The 21,014-nt window shown below is 43.3% G+C and overlaps 1 protein-coding gene across 1 annotated transcript in view; it reads right to left on the reverse strand.

Moving 5' to 3' along the window:
* Positions 1 to 13,690, reverse strand: part of NPAS3 (neuronal PAS domain protein 3) — an 840,213-nt gene extending 826,523 nt beyond the window's left edge. The window contains exon 1 of the mRNA XM_044231862.1: positions 13,642 to 13,690. The gene's annotated coding sequence lies outside the window, so the exon portion shown is untranslated. The remainder of the gene's footprint in view (positions 1 to 13,641) is intronic.
* Positions 13,691 to 21,014: the final 7,324 nt, after the last annotated feature.

The raw sequence follows: 21,014 nt of genomic DNA on the forward strand, positions 1-21,014 counted from the left end.
ACTGAGTGCACCCTTGAAACCTTAGTGTCACAACATGCCACCCAGTTCTCAATTTCCTTACTTGGTGGTAGCTCTTCACTACAGTGAGAGATGCTTAACTAGATGTTTTTAAAAAGTTATCAATGAAAATAGGCATAGCACGTGTGTTTAACCCAGCTCATGCTATCTGGCCATTTTTATACGCAATCATGTGAGGAAACTACTGTATGATTTCTAAAACAATGTCATGAGGTGATAGAAAATTTTCAGAAGAGGTTACTTCAGAGTATTGACCAAGGTATCTCTTAGGAAGGGGCATATATGTGTGATGTAGAGAGACAGGCAAGACACACTGGAAATCCTCCATGTTCTAATAAATTGCAATTTGGTATTGTTGGCTCCTTTTAAAAAATGAAAATAGCTTCTTTCCTCAATGTAAATTGTTCTAATCAGATTATCTCCTAACACTTAGCCAGCATTAGCTTTGAAAAAGTACAGTCTTGATGAGTGAAGAGGGAAGGATAGGAGTTTTATAAGTACAGTCTACACTATGCTATACTTTTTTTTTTTTTTTTTTTTTTTTTTAGTTTTCCTGGTTGTTTTCATAAGAGAAAAATGGAAAATTATCTTGTGAGGAACAGAGTGCTTTTAGGGAAAAATATTTTTTATCAGTGGTGTTAAATTATCCTGATAATTAAGTATAAAAGAGGTTTGGGGGATAAAATACTCTTAAATCTACAGATAATATATAGAATATAGGTATTAGACAGAGAGAGAGAAATTAGGCAAAAATGTTAATTATCTCAGAAGAATATATTTGCAGTAATGTCATTAATTAGAAACTTTCAAAGGAAACAATAAATGTCTAAATGATGCATGTATTTAAAGGCTTTAATTTATGAGAAGAAATCTTACCCAATCATAAATATTTAAATCTGTCTATACTACAAACACTAAATCAGATCATCTTTATAAGTAACGGAGAAGAATTAGAAGAAAGCTCCTTTGAAAAACAAGGGTAGAGGGGTGCCTGGTGGCTCAGTCAGTTAAATTAAGCAGCTGCCTTCCGCTCAGGTCAGGGATCCGGGGTCCTGGGATCAAGCCCCACGTCGGGCTCCCTGCTCATCTCACCATCCGCTTCTTCTTCTGCCCCTCCCCCTGCTCATGCTCATGCACCCTCTCTCAAATAAATAAGTAAAAACTTTTTAAAAATTTAAAGACAAAGAGAAAAACAAGGTTAGAAATAAAGAAATTATCGTTGTCGTTTGGGCAAATAACTCACTACAGAAATTTCTTTATAAATGTTTTAGGAACACACAAAATTTTCAGAGATTAGTTATTCCCTTAAGTGCTCGCCTGTCCATCAAACATTACATTGTTAACTTCCTTCTTTGTGGTATATCATCTGGTTTTCAAATATTTCCAGAGTTGTTCTACCACCTCAATTGAATTTAACCAACAAATGTATTTATAGCTAAACACTTTCAGTGTTTTTCTTTAGTGCTACCTTGAGTCATGTGCATAATATGTCACTTTAAAATATAATTTAATATAGCCTATAGCTTCCACTGCAACGTCTCTCTGGACAGTCTTGCAATAAAAAGTTTCCATTCAAAGATGTTTATGTGGAAGAAAAATACTTAACTATCCAACATTTTATTGATTGAAACCTGCACAACAAGCATTGTATTGGATCTAAAAACTTCAATAGTTTTATAAATAAAGAATATTTGTAAATCCTAATACCATTGGGGGAAAAAAAAGAAACACCATAGACTTCAACTCATTATTTTGCATCATATTTCCACATAATTCAAATCATGTAGTCACAGAATTTCATAGCTGGAAGGAAATGTTAGCCACTGAATATACTAATAAAGAAACTAAGGCTGTACATGGTTAAAGGACCTGTCTGTGTAGAGAACAACTTCCTATAAAGATAATGAAAGACCAAAACCAGTGACTGGGTTTCGGGCCATTACCTGCTGTTTTGCTAGCACCCAACCAGCAAGTGACCAATGGCACTTCATCGTGTACTGCCCTGACCATCTCGATACCCGCAGGCACTTCTGTTCAGTATATGTCTATTACCAAGGAAAGGAATTCTCCTTGCTTTCCGCCTGCCATTTGTTGTAGACCGAAGTCCATACCCTTTGGTACAGCTGTACCTAAGAGCTCTCTACTGACTTACATTTTGATGTATCTTAGTAGCAGTCTAAGTAGCCTGGCCCAGGGATGTTACAGTATCACTATTACAATGAATTCTTATACAACATACAAAACCACATTCACTGGAGGATGGTGCTGTTGCCATTAAAAAAAAAAAAAAAAAAAAAAAAGGCTATGCCCCAGTCATTTGCTTAGTTTCTATGCAGCTACGCCAATATTGCACAGAAACAGGTCTTGGGAAACTTTTATTTGAAGACAAATAAAAAGATGTGCAACAGTTCTTTCTTTTTGCTAAAAATGTTCTGGCTTGTTGGTGGTGTCAAATCTGAAATGACTGCCAAAAGACACATCTAACTTTTTACAGCTATCAGCTTCTCCTCATGAATGGGAAGGAACCCATTTTAGTTTTTAAATGATTCTGATTTTCTTGCCCTAAAAACAAAACAAAACAAAAATAATGTGTGAGATTTAAACCCTACCTAGAAACCGTGTACAAAAGGAGTATATAGGTTGTGGAAAAATTTGCCATCATAATGTCTTCTGCTATCTGTGTTGCTAACTATAACTCTTGCATCTATAATTCCATTATACTTTTATAATTCAGGGTTTTGAAAATGCTTTTGAACCATTAATATATTTTCCTGGTTAAAATTCTTTGAGATGTTCTTAACAAGAGTCTTAGATAATGAATTTGGGCAAACTCTGGAACAGTCTTTACAGTATTATCATTCTCATTAATTTTCAGAACTACCCACTGTGTTGAGATGATTGTCATGGGCCTAAGACTTCAATTTGGCTAAATATTTTTGCATATATTTCAACATATAAGTAACTAACAGATGTTTAAATGTTAAGTTCATATGGTAGAAATGGTTAAATGTGTTTACTCTAATCTCATGATTTCTTTGCAACACTAATTCTTATTTGACTGTTTCTTTATGTATTTCACAATTTCCTCTATGCTTTGGTCTACAATGGGCCAATAATTCCAAAATCTCTTCAAAGATAACAAAACAATCCTTTATAACATTCTGGAATTTAAGCCATTTATGCATGTATAATATTTAACATGTATAGAATCACTAGTTTTTTTTTGAGAGAAAAACTTAAATAGTAATTCAAACGTTATTTTTATAAAATATGCAGTGTTCATATAAAGCCTAGGACTGTATGTTTTGGGGTTTGGGGTTTTTTCCTTTTTTTAGTTTTTTTTATTTTTACAGAAAGAGAGTTTTCCATTTATATTCTTATTTGGCTTTAGCAACCTGATATATGATACTGCCCTAACCTGCCAGAAAAAGATGGGTAGGAAGCTAAAAACAATATTACTTTTAAGAGAGTTAATGCAGCACATAGTTCCATACTTTCATCCAGTTTATTATTTTTTTTTCCTTGCCTTTTTGGTTATCTCTGAAGACTGCTTCTGTTTCCATTGTTTCATCCTTCAGCATTCACATATCAGAGCAATAAGTATTTCATTACTGGTTTATCTGTCCAGAGGCTTGAGAAGCGGTAACAATTAACCCTCCCTTCACAGTGATTGATACAGGCTTTGCTTTCAATTTGTTCCACTACACAGATCATGAAATTCTGAATGCAATCATCCTCATTGACCTACACTTTCAAACACACGGCTACAATGAGACGAAAGTAATTATTAAAAGGAACACTGGACTACTGAGATCTGAAACAAAGTCTTTAAAAAATCTGTTAGATGACCTTCTGGTGAAATTGGCAAATTTTGATGTTAAGGAAAATGATAGCTTTGTGGCCTTGTCTGGAAATATTCAATGCAAGCTGATCAATGTATATGATGGTGATTGCACCGACTCCGGTATATACTCAGGAAATGCAGAAAGCCATTTTAGAACTGTTACAAACAAGAGTTCAACTGTTAACACTACAGCTTCATCTAAATTTTTTTCAAGGAAATTAAACTTCCTGATTTGTATATAAAGAACAAACAGTGACTACAGCAAAGAATGAAGGTTGGAAAAGCAATAGCTTCACTTTGTAAGAAGAGTGGCGTACCTGAGTCTTACATCTTCCCTCTCCCCCTCCCTTTAGATGAAGATTCACAGTAAGAAATGAATACATTTTTCACAAAGTCTGAAAAATAGCTTCAAATAAATATTAATCTACTGCAATCGATATATATGAGGGATGGAGAGGAGCGAGCAGGACAGTGGTGACTACAGAACTATATTAAAACAAGGGTTGCAGTTAAAGAAAATCAGGGCAGAAAGCAAGGCAGCAGGCCTGAGGCTCTAATCACAGAACAGAGTGATGGAGATGAACCAATACTGCATGGATTAGCAATGAATTATTTTGAACTGTAATCATATGCTTGCACAGAAGAGAGGCAAAAACTAGCCATTACTCATAAACTGATCTGCTGATTTCTGGGGGGAGGGGGGAGATGAGAATAAATTCGTATGCTAAACTAATTCAGAATAATGAAAACCTAAAGATGTGGTTACACCTCAAGTAACATTCTATTTTTAATGTCTGCCACATACCACATAATATAGGCTGTTTCGAATACAAACTGTAAAGTGCCTGGATTCGAGTAGGATTAAACCAACCATTTCTTCTAAGATTGGGGATGATATAGCCATTCTACTCTCTATTCTTCCTTGGCCAGTAAAACTGTTTCTGGAGAACTTGAATATGCCCAAATGTCAGATTTTTGAGTCTTTGGTTATAAAGAAGCAGCAGAATTCAAGAAATTAATTTCTTTTGGATCACCTAAAAAAAAAAAATCATACCAAATGAAGATTCAATAGTGTGAACTAATTTTGCTAGGAAGAAAAAAAAAAAACAACAAAACTGCTGGTAGCAAGAGATTCCTGAGATTCTTATGAACAGACTGTTTAAATGAAGAGCACTTTAATCAGTAGAGGAATCCTCACGTTTCTAATGTCTTGCTGTGCATTCTGCAGGTTATAGTAGCAGCTGGTAGAGGTCATATATCTTTTGTGAGCATCCCAAAAAGGCTCACTGCCAGACTGTTAAATTATGAATAAGCAATGAACAAAAGAATGCAGATACGGTGGTGACAAGATAATCCAAGCAAATTTATCTATGACAAATTTCACAGGATTAACAAATTACATTTACACAGAACAATAAAAATGTGTAAAAAAAAATGATGAGCCTACTTTTCCTTACAGCATTAGGAAAACAAAAAAGTCACCAATTCACTGCCTATATGTAAATTTAACTCGATCTGAAGTAAGACATTTATAATATGTTCAAGATATCTTTGTTACATTTTTGCATCTTAGGTAGATATAATACAAATATGATAGATCTGATTTATATTTTATATATGTTATATCATAAACAGTATACATGTAGGCTTAACATATGTTTATATGATTTTACATAGGGTATATAGAATCTTGTGCAATTAAAAAAAAATCCATTCATATTGAATAGGATATATATGTTTTTCAGAAATAGATTCTGAGGAATAAATTATTTGGAATAAAGGAATAAAGTATTTATAATAAAATACTCCTTCAATCAATGCAATCCATATTAGTTACTAAAAATACCCTTATCCTTTGATCTCTCCATTTTCTAGGACGGGAAGAGACGTTCTGCAAAGAGTTTCAATCATTCCATCTGCCTCTACCAAAATGCTGCACTCTTCCTGAGTAAAGTGCTTCTGGATGAAGTTTAGAACTAGTATCCTTTTCCATAGTGTTACCAAGGTGGAAAGGAAAATTCATAGATTGGAGGGTAAGAGGGTGCTGATTTGAGCTATAGTCAAATAAAGATGACCCTTAATCCAATATTACATTTTTCTTTATAATAAAATTCTTATAAATCTTACCAATGAAAAAGCCCCCGTCTATCAGAAGTAATGGGATATAACTGAAATGACCGATGATTCCATAAAGTGGTCTTAAAATGCTATGTGGCACTACTTTCAAAAATATGTGATAAAGATTTAAGCTTTAATGTTATATATAACCTAGGTACCCGAGTCAGAGCCCTTTAACTCTGCATTAGCATACTGATGATAATAAAATACTGTAATCAGAAGTAATTTCTTTTAAGATGATCTGAAAGCTATTTTAAATTTTGTGGCTTATTTTTCACTTATACTTTCTATTGACTGCTGCTTTTTATCTTCAATATTTTTAGCAAAACATCTCTCTAAATGAGCCCTTTCCAACATTTTGTAAGGCAACCTATCCTTTATGTAAACAAGAGATTTTTCTGAATGTAAAAGTGAATATTTTATTAAAATACACACGCAAAACACTCAGTTCTTTCAAGCACAAATACTGAAGCACCCCTAATCTAGTCCTTTCTCTGTCTGGAATTCCTATAGAAAATAGCTTCAAATAAATATTAATCTACTGCAATCGATATTTTTTTTTTAAGCTATTTGGTTGACACTATAACATCCAAAAATGTAAAGATAAACGTGGCATGCTTGTCTAGTACCTCAAATCTAGCAGACATTCTACAATGAGCAGTAATGGTGTCAGATGTTACAAAGTTTCCCGAAGTACAGCTTTTGTCAAAGAACCGTTAACATGCCTGCCCAACCCCTAGGATGCCTGGCCTTAGAGAAATTAAAATGTTACCAAAGACTCTCCCTTCTTGAAGATGCCACAAGTATCTGTGTGTGTCCAGAGAGGAAGAGGGACTAAATAATGAGAACTTATCATTTATGCATTTATTGTGGTCCATTTTTAACAAGTTTTTCATTAAATGAGTTAATTAATATATGTAAAGCCCTTAGAATCATACCTGGCCCATATTGCTATATAAAGGCTTACTGTCATTATTATAATGCCACCTAACTTGGCAGGAGGCCAACTTGCATGAGTCCTTACATATTTCAAAAGACAAGATCTAGAAATACACTTAAGTACCAACCTGTGTTATTCAGAAAGTTTGTGAGGCTGTTTCCACCCACTTAGTGGCAAAACTCACAAAATAAGAATGCCTCAATGGTAAGCTTTAGAAAAACTACGGCACACTCTGAGGCATGGATAACAGGAGCAGAGGAGGTCCTGGGGTACTTCATGGTCTATGGCCTACAAGGTGTTTGCACGCAGCAAACTGATTCTTCTAAAAACCATTCCGGGGCACCTGGGTGGCTCAGTGAGTTAAACCTCTGTCTTCGGCTCAGGTCATGATCTCAGGGTCCTGGGATCAAGCCCCACATCAGGCTCTCTGCTCAGCAGGGAGCCTGCTTCCCCCCCAACCCCCGCCTGCCTCTCTACTTGCGAACTCTCTCTGTCATATAAACAAATAAATAAAATCTTAAAAAAAAAAAAATTCCTTAACAAATCTTCCCGGAGTACACAGAGCTATGGAACTTGCCCACAAAACAACGGGAATGTGAAAGACTAGAGGGAAAATCATTTAAACGTGAATGCTTCTAACTTCATGAACATTACATTTCTGAAGTTCTCCGAACATGGGATGAATGACCAAGAAACAGAGATCGAGGTCACTATCCATAGTGCATGTGGTCTACCCGCCACAAGAGCTCTATGGCATCCGCCCAGAAATCCCTGGTGCTGCGAAGTCCAAAAACGAAACACCTGCACACTGCTGTGAAAGGTAGGTTCCTACAGCGACAAACCCAAATTCAGTCCCTATCTCTACTACCTTCCTTGGGAAGATTAGAATCTATTTTCTTGACCAAAAAGGTCTTTAATACAGGACCCAAAACATGGCCCAGTAACCGTTGATCATTATCATGTGTGATCTCTTTTTATTTTCTGAATCCCTCCAGAGATTGTTTCTAAAAATCTTCTATAATTTCACTTACACTTATATGGCATCTTTTCTGTCTTTTCTCCAAGAACCACTAGTCATTATACTGTCATTAGTTATAATATTTTACAACCTGGATACCTACCTTTCCTCTCTCCTCCGCCCAGAACACTAAGCTGATCGAAGTCCAAAGAGATAGAGAGCCTTATATATATTACTCTGAATTCTGCACTTCCTCCTCTTGCAGTAAAAGGTGTTTCTGGCTCTCTACAGTATTTTGCATGTCCGGTATAAGGACAAGTCTATGGTCAGAACAACTACTCTTACAGAGTATTGTTAACTTCCATCTCTTGCACAAGTCACGACTGTCCATAGGAGAGGTTCAATAAATAAGGCTGAGTGAATGAACCAATCAATAATTATACTCAAAGGCCACAAGCACTAGGGATATGCGATTTTCATCTTGTGTCTCATGATTTTGTGCACAGGACTGCAAATACATTATGCTCTAATGTATACCAAAACATTATGCTCTAGAAATGTATACAGACAACAACTTCAAGTGCTGTTTAATCTTGTCATACCCTAGTCATTTCAAATACAGTAGTAATCACTTTACTCTTACCAAGCTATGTCCTGCTTATGCACTGTAGTATTACTAATATTACTGCAAATTATTCTAACTATGTAAGGTTCTATCAAACTTAATAGTGCAAACATCCTATTCACACTAATGGGGCCCAGAGCAGTAAAAATACCATTCAGTTACAGTTGGTTTATTACACTGCCCAATGAGGAAAAAGGGGGGGGGCACTATTTACTGTGAAAATACTAACATCATTAAATGCAAAGCAATGTAACTGAATTTTTCCATAAATTCTAGAAGTACAGATTTAAATATCAGTACACATAATAGTATAGATTAAAATATTTCAAGTTTCATATATGCCATGATGTGAAAATTTGGTAGCATTTAAATTGTAAATTAGTATTTAATCAACTAAATTTTTAACATACCAACTCTTTCGCTAACCTTTAACCCTATCTAGTGCAAACAATTAAGGAATGTCTGTAAAACACCTGAAGTTCGAATCTCTGCCTACACAATGCAAAATTTTTAAAAATTTAACCCAAATGATGAAATGTTACACTGTAGAAAAAGTGGCCATGCAAATATCATAGGAAGGGCCTGTTCCCCTCTCATGTGTGCTCAATTTTCTTTAAATTCAGGGAGCAGCATTCTGCAGACAAAAGAGATTCACAGGAATGCAGGAAAAATAAGAAAACAGAAACAGACTATCTAAGGTTTACATTGGGGTCATTATTAATAGTAAAGCACTTAAGAAAGTGCATATGGGAAAACATTACTAGGAGAGATTTAGAAATATTTGTGATATATCCCCCACAAATATGTCACAAAATATAAAGCTCTGCAGCTTTAAAGTAAGGAAATGAAAGCTACACTACCTAAATTGTCCCCCAAAAGTGCTGCTTTACAAAAGCACATATCTATACATCTTGTCATAGAAAACCTCACCACAGAGCAGAAGATCCTAGACATCAGGGCCCATTTCAAACAAATGCAATTTTAACATGTCACTGGATTCCATCCAGACTAAGATCTGGGACACAGTAAAAGTATTGAGGGGCTCATGGAAACTCTGGCATTCTCATAAAATAGCTCTATTGTAGGGGCAACTGTTGTATAGAATTTCAGGGGAAAATCAAACTTCGTATCACTAAAAATACCAAACCATTCCGATGTGTAGGTTGTATTTAAATCACAATGCAATTCTTACCAATCCATTGCTGAGATAGTAATTTCACATCACTTTTGGTCAAATAAAAGCCATATTTTTAAGACTCTGCAAAGACACAGGGACGGAAACTACTCATAATACCACTAGCAACTTTTTTTTTTTTTAACAAAAACATCAAGTAATACTGATATCAAGTTTGCTCCTTGTAACGAATCAAATCTAGTAACTGGCATATTACAGATTCAGAGTAGCTATTCGTCTCTCAAATCATAAACCAGAGATTGGGAATACGGAAAAGATGCTGTAATGTGGGAGGGTCCTACATAATAAAGGTCATTATAACTCCTGGCTCCAGAGCTATACGATCTAATATCCTCTCCTGTGGTTCTATGATATGCCCATGCATTACAGTTCTTGTTGACAGTCTGTTGCCTTGGAAATATTTCATTATTTCAGTTTTTCCATTTGTAGACCCTTGGCCTTGTGATATGAAGGCCATCCTATTTCATATTTTCGATTATCATTTAAGCAATCTTGTTGAGCTATTTATATATAAGCAAGTGTTAGACAACGCATATCATCATTTATCACTCTGTGTTTAAGCTTACAATGTAAAAAGAAATACCTTCTCCCAAAAAAGTCTCCACCACCACCTTCACTTTTTAAACCAAAAGCCCTGAATACTACCGGAATATGCTTTGCAAACCAGCATGGGCACATCACATGCTTGACACTTCTATCTGTCTACTTTTCTTGGTTATATATCCACATAGTGGAAAAACTCTGTGGTAGAGCTACATAATTTGCAGCCTATTGGAGTTTAAAGAAAAATCGAGCAAGTTTAAATACACAAGGTTTTCAGCTTATGCTCTCAGGCTCTCAGGCTCATTTTGTGTGTAAGAGTGAAAGAAATTTAAGCAATACTAAATAGTAACCAAAGACATACTGAAGAAGAAGTTTCTTTTTCCAAAACTCACTCTTTATTAGATAAAGATAAAATAAAATAAAGATCACTCTTTATTAGATAAACATTATTAGAAGGAAATGACTTTTGTACTGTATTACTAAACTCAGGTTAGATATTTTATAAATTAACAACAAGACCATTGGAAAAAATGTCCTTTTTTTCTATATAAGTTTGTGTTACTGCTGTATTTGAAAAGCAGTAAAGAGTAGTATCCATAAGGGCCTTTATGAAATCAGTGATTTGAAACTATTTTGTAAATAAATGGGAGGATACCACCTAAAGCATGTCCACGAAAGTGATCTTTTATAAACATATTAGTGTTCAACTGTTACAGGGAAATACTACTACAAACCAACAAGTACCAGACACAAAATCTACATAAAGGTGAAATGACTCTACTTAGCTAAAGCAAGTAACTATGAAAACCAACCCCCTCCTGACCAAACCATCTGACTTTCCATTTCTCATTACAAAACCAAATCAACTAACATGTGTAACGTTTACACTTAAAGTGCTAAGAGCATTTAAAGCCCCAATAACAAAGTGAACCCTCGGGGCATAAAACAACTGTTTGGATAACGGGCCAAGTTTGTGGTTATTACTGTTAAACATTTAGTTTATAACTCCTCTCCTCTCTATCGCTCCTTCTGCCCCCTACCTCGTTATTACTCCTCCCTCTCCCTACAGGTTAAACCTTCTCAGATCCAACCTTTAAAATGACAGCATCCAAGCTGAACAAGAAGCTGCTATTAAAGGGCATTAAATTAAATACAGTATATCCTCCTACAACTTCAATCAGAATTTCAGACCAAGTGTTATTTAGTTCAGCTCTCAAGTGGAGCAGAATAACAAATCGCGCACTTTGATTTACCTTCTTCGAATGCCAAATGGAGACAGGTGATAAAGAACGCGCTCATGCACAGGCTATGAAGTTTCCTCTAGAAATTAATTCTATCTTCAAGATTCCTATCTCAGAAAAATTCCCAAAATGGCACACAAATAGGCCTCTGCTAGAGAGATTACTGGGGCCATCCCAGTAAATACATTTAATACCAACAGAAGTGGGGAAGGAGGATGAGTGGAAAGGAGGAAGGAAATCAATTATAAACTTCTAATCTGAAAAAGTATGCATCACCATGTTAAATTTTTTAAAAATCATTATTAAAAGACCTGCACAATGCTCTGAAAATTTTTTTCTTATCTACAAGAGCAAAGTCCTTAATATGTGAATTCTTCATAAAACACTGAATATTCCATTTAGCTAGTATGAGTTGGCAGACAATGCTACACACATTCAACATCCTTAAAAACGGGATCATGTGGGATTTACTTTCAGGTATAGGATTTATAGAAATTATCCATAGTTTAGAATTAATCAATTATGTAGCTACCCAACAAAATTTTTCCCTTAATCTTGCCAATTCTGCTGTCCCTGTTGTGTGAAGGAAACAAGCAATAGTGCAACTGAAGCTTTCTAATGAGTAGCTTGTTTAAATACCTCTCTTCTTGATATAAGCTATAGGTTAAATGCAACGTTGTATCAAAAATAAAACCTCCTACGTAATAATAATTAAATCTTTGCAACTACTATGGACTTCCCTCATCTTTTTTTCTGAAGTTCACTTATACCTACGAGGAAAGTTGGGGAGGGGCCATGTATCTACAGCACTTGTTTTCCTCATGTAGCAATGGGTAACATTTCACATTTCATACTTCCTACTGAGCACTTCTTCTTCGAAGACAGAAAAAGGTACTTTGCACAAACCAATATGCTATATGCAATGAATGTCATTAACACTGCCAGTTAATAGCAAATAGGATTCCAAACAAAGTAGGCTGGGTGGACAGCAGGAGGGAAAACCACGTGGGGCGGGGGGGGGGGGTGCTTAGTTACTATGCAGTCTAACAATGCCATTCACGTAGGACGGTTAAGGATATTTTGAATACAAACTCCCTTTCCCTTTGGCTTTAGTTTAACTAACTTCAAACAGACATGCTCCGCTGAGCCCCTTGCCTGGATATGCAATTCTCACCAGGAACTTTTTTAAAACACAGATCCCCAAACAGTAACTAACGGGGCATAGACGTTCCAACTGTTGGCACATTTTGAATCTCGCTGTTTACTCGCTAATTTGGATTTGAGGGGTTTCTTCTTCCTTTCTCTTTTTCTTTCTTTTTTTTTTTGTTTTTTTTTGTTTTTGTTTTTGTTTTGGGGAGCGTGGAAGTGGAAAGGAGGGCAAGATGAGAGCAAAGCAGGAGACCCACAAGTTGCCAAGGCTAAGGGCGCGGGGAGACGGCGGCCGCGCGCCTCTCTCCTCCCGGCCCGGCCTAGCTGCTCCGCGCGGAGACAGCCCCTCCGCGACACATTCCGGGCCTGGCGCGAGCTCCGCTCCCCGCCCCCGGCCTCCTCCTCCTCCTCCTCCTCCTTCTCCTCCTCCTCCTCCTCTCCTCCTCCCCCTTCTCTCCTGCCTTCCCTCCCCCTCCCCAGCCTCATTCCTTCCTAGAGAGCAGCTGCCAAGGGACCTGCGGCGGCCCCGGGGATCCCCCGGCCCCCCACCCTCACTGCTGTTCCTCGTCACACAGCAGCCCCTTCTCTCTTTTTTGTTTGTTTCTCTCTTTTTTTTTTTTTTTTTCTTTTCTTTCTTTCTCTTTCTTTTTTTTTTTTTTTTTTTCTTTCTTTTTTTTTTTTTCTTTTTTTTTTTTTTTTTTTTTTTTTTGTCAGCGAGTCACTCCATTCGCCGAGCGGAGGAGGTGCGACTGCTCGGAGAGCCTGGCGCGGCCGCCGCCGCCACCGCCGGAGCCCGCTCGCTGCCGCAGTCGCCGCGGGCGGACAATGCGCGGGGGGACCGCGGGCGAGCGCTGAGCCGCAAGCCCGCAGACCAGGTCCCGGTGGGCTCACGGCCCAGGAGGCGGACTGCGGAGCGGGCCCCGCCACCTCGGCGGCGGCGGCGGAGGCGGCGGCGGCGGCGGCGGGAGCAGCCGCCCCGGCGGCAGGTTCAATAAACAGAAAAGTGTTACCGTTCTCGCCTGGAAGGATCCTGCTGAAAGCTGGGCTTGGTGGGCGCCATCTTCCTGCTATTTTTTTTCCTCTCTTACTTTTTGCCTCTCTCCCCCCCTCCCGGGGTGGGGGGCGTGGGGAGGGCGGGGGGTGTGCGTGTGCGTGGGGTGGCGGGAGTGAGTGCGGGCGTGCGCGGCGCTCAGCGGCGGCCCGGCGGGCGGCGGCCGTGGCCCTGGCCGTGGCGGCGGCGGCGGCGGCGGCGGCCGTGCTGCTGAGGCAGGGAGGCTACGGAAAAGTAGTGGGGCCCGAGCCTCGCCGGCAGCCGGCCGTCCCCTCGCGCCGCCGGTGCCTCTCGCCGCAGGTCGCCGCCTCCTCCGCCGCCTGCGCCTTCTCCTCCCCCTGCTCGCCCGGCGCCGCCGCCGTCCATGCGCCGCAGAGCCCCCGCGGCCCGGGCCGCTTCGGCTCCCGAGACATGCCCAGCGCGGAGACAGGCGACCGGCGGCGGCGGAGGCGGAGGAGGAGGAGGGGGAGGCGGCGGCGGCGGCGGGGGGGAGGCGGCCGCGCGGCCCCGCGGGCAGCCCGGCCCAGGGCCCCGCCGCCTCCGGGTTCTCACCCTCGAGCGCCGCCACACCCCCCACTGTGGCCCCCCACCGCCACCACCCCGAGCTGGCCTGGTGGCAGGTGGGACACACACCCTCTTGGCGGGGGGCGGTCGGGGCCTAGGCCAGGAGGGGCGGGGAGGGGGAAGACACGCAGGGGGTTCCCAGCTTGACCGCTGTGAAAGTATTTCTGGGCATTTTCCAGCTGCTTTGCTCCCGAGCGCTCTCTCGCACGCAGACACACCCCCCCTTCTCTCTCCCCGTCTCTCTCTCTCTCCTCTTCTCTCTCTCTCTCTCTCTCTCTCTCTCTCTCGTTGGGGGACTGGGAAGCTCGGCTGCCAGCGCAACAACGCCACTCAGTTGCAGTTTGGAACACTTCCCTTCTCAGGAGTATCGCAACCAGGGAGAGAGAGGAACTGGGAGGCCACGGGAGCGGCCGCAGACAGGACAGCGTCCCGGGAGCGCCTTCCGAGACAGTGGAAATAAACGCGGGTGGGAGCGCGCTGACCAAGCCCGCGAGCCCAGAGAACCCTGTGGGCGCAGCTGCTGCACCCGCACCTTAGGGCTCCGGCGCTCTCACCAACACTTCCCGAGCTGGAACATCTGCATTATTCACGTGCATACGTATCTGCAGACCCCGGGGTTCACAGGGGAATTCCCAGGGGTCTCTACGCGGTTAGGTACCAACGCCTGTCTCCACTAGGCTCCTGGTACCTGGGACCAGAGGACTGCGGACCTCTGGGATCAAGCTCTCTCGTTTCCCTCATGTTACAGCTCAGCGAGGCCTAGAGAAAGGGCCACTCACTGAAGGGCCAGTGCTGGAATTCCATTACCTGGGTAGACCCTGGTCAGAGCGCCCTCTCCACTAAACCACTCTGCCGGGTGTGGGCAGCTTTTCCGGCAGAGACTTGGATCAGTCATGTGTCTACCAGCAAAGCAGAAAGGACTCCCAACGCATTTCCACTTTGAACAAATGAAAAAGCTACACAGAAAACATCAGTCCTAGGCGAGGCTTTGCATTTCACTTCCCACTTCAGAAAAAATAGACCTGAAAAGGGGTCCCATTCGGTCCTACCGTTCCAGTAAAGTGGGGCTGAGAGTTGGAAACTTTGAGAACACAAGTCACAAGTGTTTTTCGTAGCAGAGGTGTTTAATCTGCGTGATGGTGTTTGAGTTCTCTTTGGAGTACACTCTACAGGTAGAAGATGAGAGTGATTGAAAAATGAACTGAAGTGGAGAGTACTGAATACAAGATATACATGGGCTGGCAGGGGGGAGGAAGAGTTGCTATTTGGAAGTTTTGGCTCCAGGACAGCCAGCCTAGGGCGTTTCTGCCCAAAGATGACAAATGAGAGGGGCTGTGTTCTCCCAACAGGCCACTCTTACTTGAAAAGCCCCCAACTCCTGTCACTTCCTCATCAGACTACCCAAAAGCACTTAATGCAAAAAGATATTTTGGTAAAATGATGTGTCACTATTCACTTTAGCAAACAAAGCCAGGTCTTGAAGTGCAAACTACGTCTGTCCCTCATAGCTTCTAAAGCCTCCCATGCTGGTGGCCTGGTGAAGTAGGGCCAGAGGACACAGGACTCAGGACTCAAACCCTCCCTTAAGCATTTGCCAATAATCGTCTTGCCTCACAAGGCTCACTCTCCTGTCCCCAAATTGAAAAAAATTAAAGGCAGTAACAGGTGTCATCATATCTGACTAATGAAACCAAAGAAAGCTCCATGTTTCAGGGCTGTAGCACCTTCTCTTCTGTCAATATGACTGAACGTAGAAAGAGAAGAAGGAAATAATATATCCCAAAGGCTAAAGTTTGGAGTTGATTCTTTTTAAAGCTTTCACCTTTAGAACCACAGAAGGATTCAGTCTTGACAAAGTGGCCCAAATTCAAGGATGAAGGGGGAAGTCATCAGTGGAGCTTTCAGTGTTGGAGGCACTGGAGGATTCCCCCCCCCCCCGGGGGGCTCCTGACTTATGGGGGAAATTGGCCCTAGGAAGATCTTTTTAGTGAACAATTCCAACACTCTGAGAGCAAATGTAAAGGCTGAAAATTCAGAACCACCTCTTATGCCCAATTTATATCTTATGGATTAGTTGGAAGTCTCTGAAATTGTCCAAAGGCCATCTGACATTTCTGACCCTTGACTCCCTACTCCACAGATCATACTATTGTAATTATAGCCTGCCCTTCCTAGCTAAAGCCTGCACTTCCTAGTAACCGCCAGATTATATTGTCATTTAAATGTTTTGTAAGTGACCAAAAAAAAAAAAAAAAAACTTTACCTGAATCATGAAAAGGAAAAAAAAAATCTAATTCTTTACTAATCCTTTATGTTTGAAAGATTCCCAGATCTTTTGTATTAAAGGTTCTTGTAATCACTGAAAATGAGACTAAAATAATTTAGATTAAAAAATCTCTTTGACCAGAAACAGCCTGTTTTTGAGTTATTTTCAAGTCTCCCTTTTTAAAACTTCCGACAGTACTCAAAGTATATAATGAAGTCTTCTACAGAATATTTGCAGTACTGGGCATCAACTTGGAAAACACTCGGTGTGTTATGCAAAATCTGCTCTGGTCGCTGGGCCATTGGTTAGAAAGCACAAAATATGGCAGTGATAGATTATCTTAACCTTTTCAGTTTAAACACTGTTGGTTCAAATCAAAGGTTCTCAAATCAATGAAGTTTGAAATACAAGGTAAAAATAGGAACTGTTATTTGAATTATGCATTGTGTATATTTTAAGTTAAATGCCATTGGCAAATCTCTCAGATATTTAATCGTGTGCAATCTGGGAAACACAAATATTTAATTTCACACTTTCGTGTGTTTTTTTCTTCCATCTCCTGTAAAACTGAGCCCCACAAATGGGAAGCTTACCTTTCATTACTACATTGTTAGTTTTTCTCAGCACATTTTTGTAGACTACAGTTTTTATAAAATCTTGGAAGATCACAACTTGTCCTTAAGGAAGAACTTTAGGGTTCTAGGGTTGTTGGTGGTAGTATCCCCCCTCCTTTCCTAACTGAATCAGAATATTTACTAATTCAATACCACAACTATATTTTATTAAAAATCTATAGATGTTTGGGAGAAATACAAACAAGTAATACTTCAAAACTTCCTTCTCACCCACCTAGCCTAACTTTGTAAAATTTGCTTCCTAACTCGCATCTCTGAATCTTACGCATTTGCATTATAATGCATTTAAGATGAATACTTAACAGCGCCGAGGAGACTCGGATTTCATGCTGTATTTCCCTGTAGTAACAGGTGACATGATAACACTATTATGTAGAATTCCAAGTCTACAGCTACACGTGAAAATCGTTCCTATTCTGTTTGGAAACAAATGATCAATCAGCCTCCAGTGATCAATTGCCCCCCAGGCTGCCCGTCAGCTCGGGTTCGCACCCGGCAGAGGCAGTGAGAAAATTCCGCGGAAGGGGACGGGGATCCCAAACTTTGCAAAAGCACCTTGTGCTGTGTCTAACACTTCGCTGCAACTCCTAGGCTACGCGGGGCTGGGGTGCTGGATTTGGGGCCAGGCAGAGGGCAAAGGATGATTTCATTTAGCCAGTACACTGGAGTGCCTTTCAATCCGAATTGTGAATTATTATTATTATTTTTTTCTTTCTCATCTGTAGAACGAGAAGCAAGCAAAGTGAGCCCTGACGATGTGCATGTGTGTTGTAACGCATAAAACAGGAGGCAAAGTGAGTCCCACCCCAGCACCCCGGGGCGGGGGCACTATCCCAGCCCAGGCGGGACTACTCACCGCTGCTGGTAGGAGGTGATGCCCTGGACGTTCTGCGGGGTGCCGTTGGCCGCGGCGCCGGCCCTCCCCATGCCCGCGCCGGCCGGCACGCCCGCGGCCGCCCCGCCGGCCGCCGCGGCCGTCACCTGCACGCTGAAATCCGGAAAGATTCGGATCATCGCCGCGGCTTCGGCCCCCGGGCGCGGCGGCTCTGGGCGAGAGCTGGCGGGGGCTGGGGTTTGGGCTCCGGCGGCGGCAGCAGCAGCAGGGCGAGCAGCGGCGGCGGCAGCAGCGGAGCCAGGCACTAGCCTGCAATCCCATTAGTGAGCCGCGGCCACTGTGCGCGGCGGAGAGGCGCTTTGATGTGCGCGCAGCGGGCTGGGGTGGGGGGGGGGGGCGCGAGCGCTAGGAGGAGGTGCGGGGGGCGTGCGAGGGACTTGCAAACAGCAAAACGTGTCAGGGTGGGGCCTTTTTCCCCTTTGGGGGGCGGTGGTGCTCCCCCCTCTTTCCAGGATGTTGCTCTCACTGGCTGCTCCGGCTGCGCGGCGCGAGCCCAGCTGAGAGAAGAAGGGGAGGGGTGGCGGAGGAAGGATGCACCGGGAGGGTTGGCGAGGACTTGGCCGGTGCAAGGGAATGACGGGCAGCTGAGGGTGCCTTTCTTTCCCGCCCCCCGCTACACACACACACACACACACACACACACACGCCGCGCACTTCCGACCCAAAGTGCAAGATTGAGGCGCGCGCTCTCCCCTCTTTTCTCTAGAGAAATAACCACCATCCAAGCAGGCTCGCGCCTCCCGCGGCTTCCAGCAACCTGGACTTGAGCCCGCGTGTGCAGGAATGGGGGCTCAGAGCTTCCCCTCCCAACCGGACCCCTCTCTGCCAGTCCTCTGCACACCAGGCAGTGCGGGGGTTGCCAACTGCAAGTTGGACTACTGGAGAACTTGATGCTTATCGAGAAGGGATGGTGTGCAAAGGAGAATGGGGGGAAGGGGGTCGGGCGGAGAAGCCGCTTTTGTGCAATGGAGAGTTTGTTCCCTTTATAAGAAGGGACTCTCCTCGCCCCTGGTGGGCGGGCAGGTTAGTCTTGGACAAACTTGTGAGCTGGGGACTGTAGGTCCATGTAGAGAGATCCGGCTTTGCCCCCGATGACCCATCTCCATACGCCCTTTTCAAACGTTGAAACGAATAAATTAGCAGCCACAACTGAGGCGAACTCTGCAAATTCCAACCACCAGGGAAACAAAAAGAGAAAACACGTGCATTTATTTCCTCGTGTCTCCCAGTTACTTCTCTGCATTGTTACATTGGTATTTCTTTAGGGGATGAGGAGGGATGCTTGTGATTTGGGCGCGCCTTTTTAATGACAACTTGCACTTCTTCTCGCCTTAGTAGCGGGTGGGGGTGGCGGGAGTGGATCGTCTCCCCCACCCCCTGCCCAGGACCCCCTGTTGCCCCACTTCCTCCCTCTTTCTTCCGGCTTGCGAGACAGGACCGGAGTTGCGGGGCACAGACGCAGCCCCGGAGCGACGCGAGGCTCGGTAGGGCTCCCCTCCTCTTGCACGCACCCACCCGCGACCCACTTCGCTGGTGCTGATGTGGGTTTCCCCAGCTCGTTCTCTCCTTTCCTCTCCCCGCGCGGCGAGGCCCGGGCACGGCAGCCGGGGGACGAGTGGCCGCCGCGCCCGCCGCACGAACCCAAGTTGGGCTCGGCGGAGCGTGGTGACCGCGGCCGCGGCCCTCGGCCAATAGCGCCTCGCCGGGCGAGACACCTGCTTAACCCTTTGAGCCTGGGGCGCAGCCCGCCGGCCGGGACCCAGAGGGCCAGGGCGGATTGGCCAGAAGTTGCCAAGGCCGTGAGCGGCGGAGACCGCCCAGACTAACGTTCCCGCACGAGGTCTAGGGGCCAGACGCCTGCCCTTGCCGCGGAGCTGGACGTCCCTTTCCACCCTCCTGCCTGTCGGGAAGCAGCCGAGCGGCACAAAGGCCGGTCCGCGCCGGGCTGCGTCCCGCGCCTGCCTAGGCAATGTCTGCACTCCCCTAACCCGAGTCAGTTTCCGGAGGAGCCTCCCGCGCCCGGCAGCCGCAGGGAGACGGAGGGAGGGAGCCCCAGCTCTCCCTGGCCGGGCCCACGGCGCAGCTGCGTTTCCATTTTCCTCTCAAAGAAAATGCTTTGGACGGCAGATAATACCAGGAGATATGAAACTGCTTCGTCCCCCACATGTTGCACGTAAAAAGAATCGTAATGAGCATCTGTGGCGTGTGCTAGGGATCCCAGGAGTGAGCTGAAGATCTAACCGAGGTCCTGACTCTTCCTTCCTGGGAAGAGGTCATGTTCTAGTTTAACGGCGTTTCATTCGGAGATACTTGCTTTTCAAAGCCTAAACTCAAGGTCTTAAAACGGGGTGAGGGATGGATGTTGAGAAAGTAGAGGGTCTGAGTGGATGGAAAGCCGCTGTGTAACGATCTGGTCACAGATATGGGTCCCTGTCCCACTCAGAGCACCTCAGCCAGGCGATATGGGTTGACTTGCATCTCGTTGCTCTTTCCTCCCCATCTCTCATCCTCAGGGCCGGATCTGAAGAGAGAGATCTTAAATACCATCCCTTGACTCTAAAGCTGGCTTTCCAGTTGAAAGAAATGGGAATTCCATGGCGATTCTAGAGAGGTCAGGAATGCTTTAGGGGTTTGGAGAAGTTCTCCAAGATCATAGGTCCAGGCAGTACTCCTTAGGTCAAGGCTGGTAGTACTACAGGCCAAAGGAAGCCAATTGAATGGCTGATGAATAAGGCTAAAAATGAACACAGATCCAGGCAGTGGCTTTCTATAAAATAGCGTTTGTCTGAATTATTGGCCCATTGTGGGGTGGTGCTATGCTTGCCACCTGATATCTAGGTCAGCCAGATGATAGAGGCTTCCAGCAAGCAGCTCCAGCTTCCATATGTGCTTTGACTCCAGGAGCATAATGCAATCTTCCAAGCTAGACCCGGGTGACCCAGAGGCAGTCCCAATGTACTGAATGATGCCAA

Source organism: Neovison vison, chromosome 13 (assembly GCF_020171115.1).
Source record: "Neovison vison isolate M4711 chromosome 13, ASM_NN_V1, whole genome shotgun sequence".
In the NCBI taxonomy this organism is placed as follows: Eukaryota; Metazoa; Chordata; class Mammalia; order Carnivora; family Mustelidae; genus Neogale; species Neogale vison.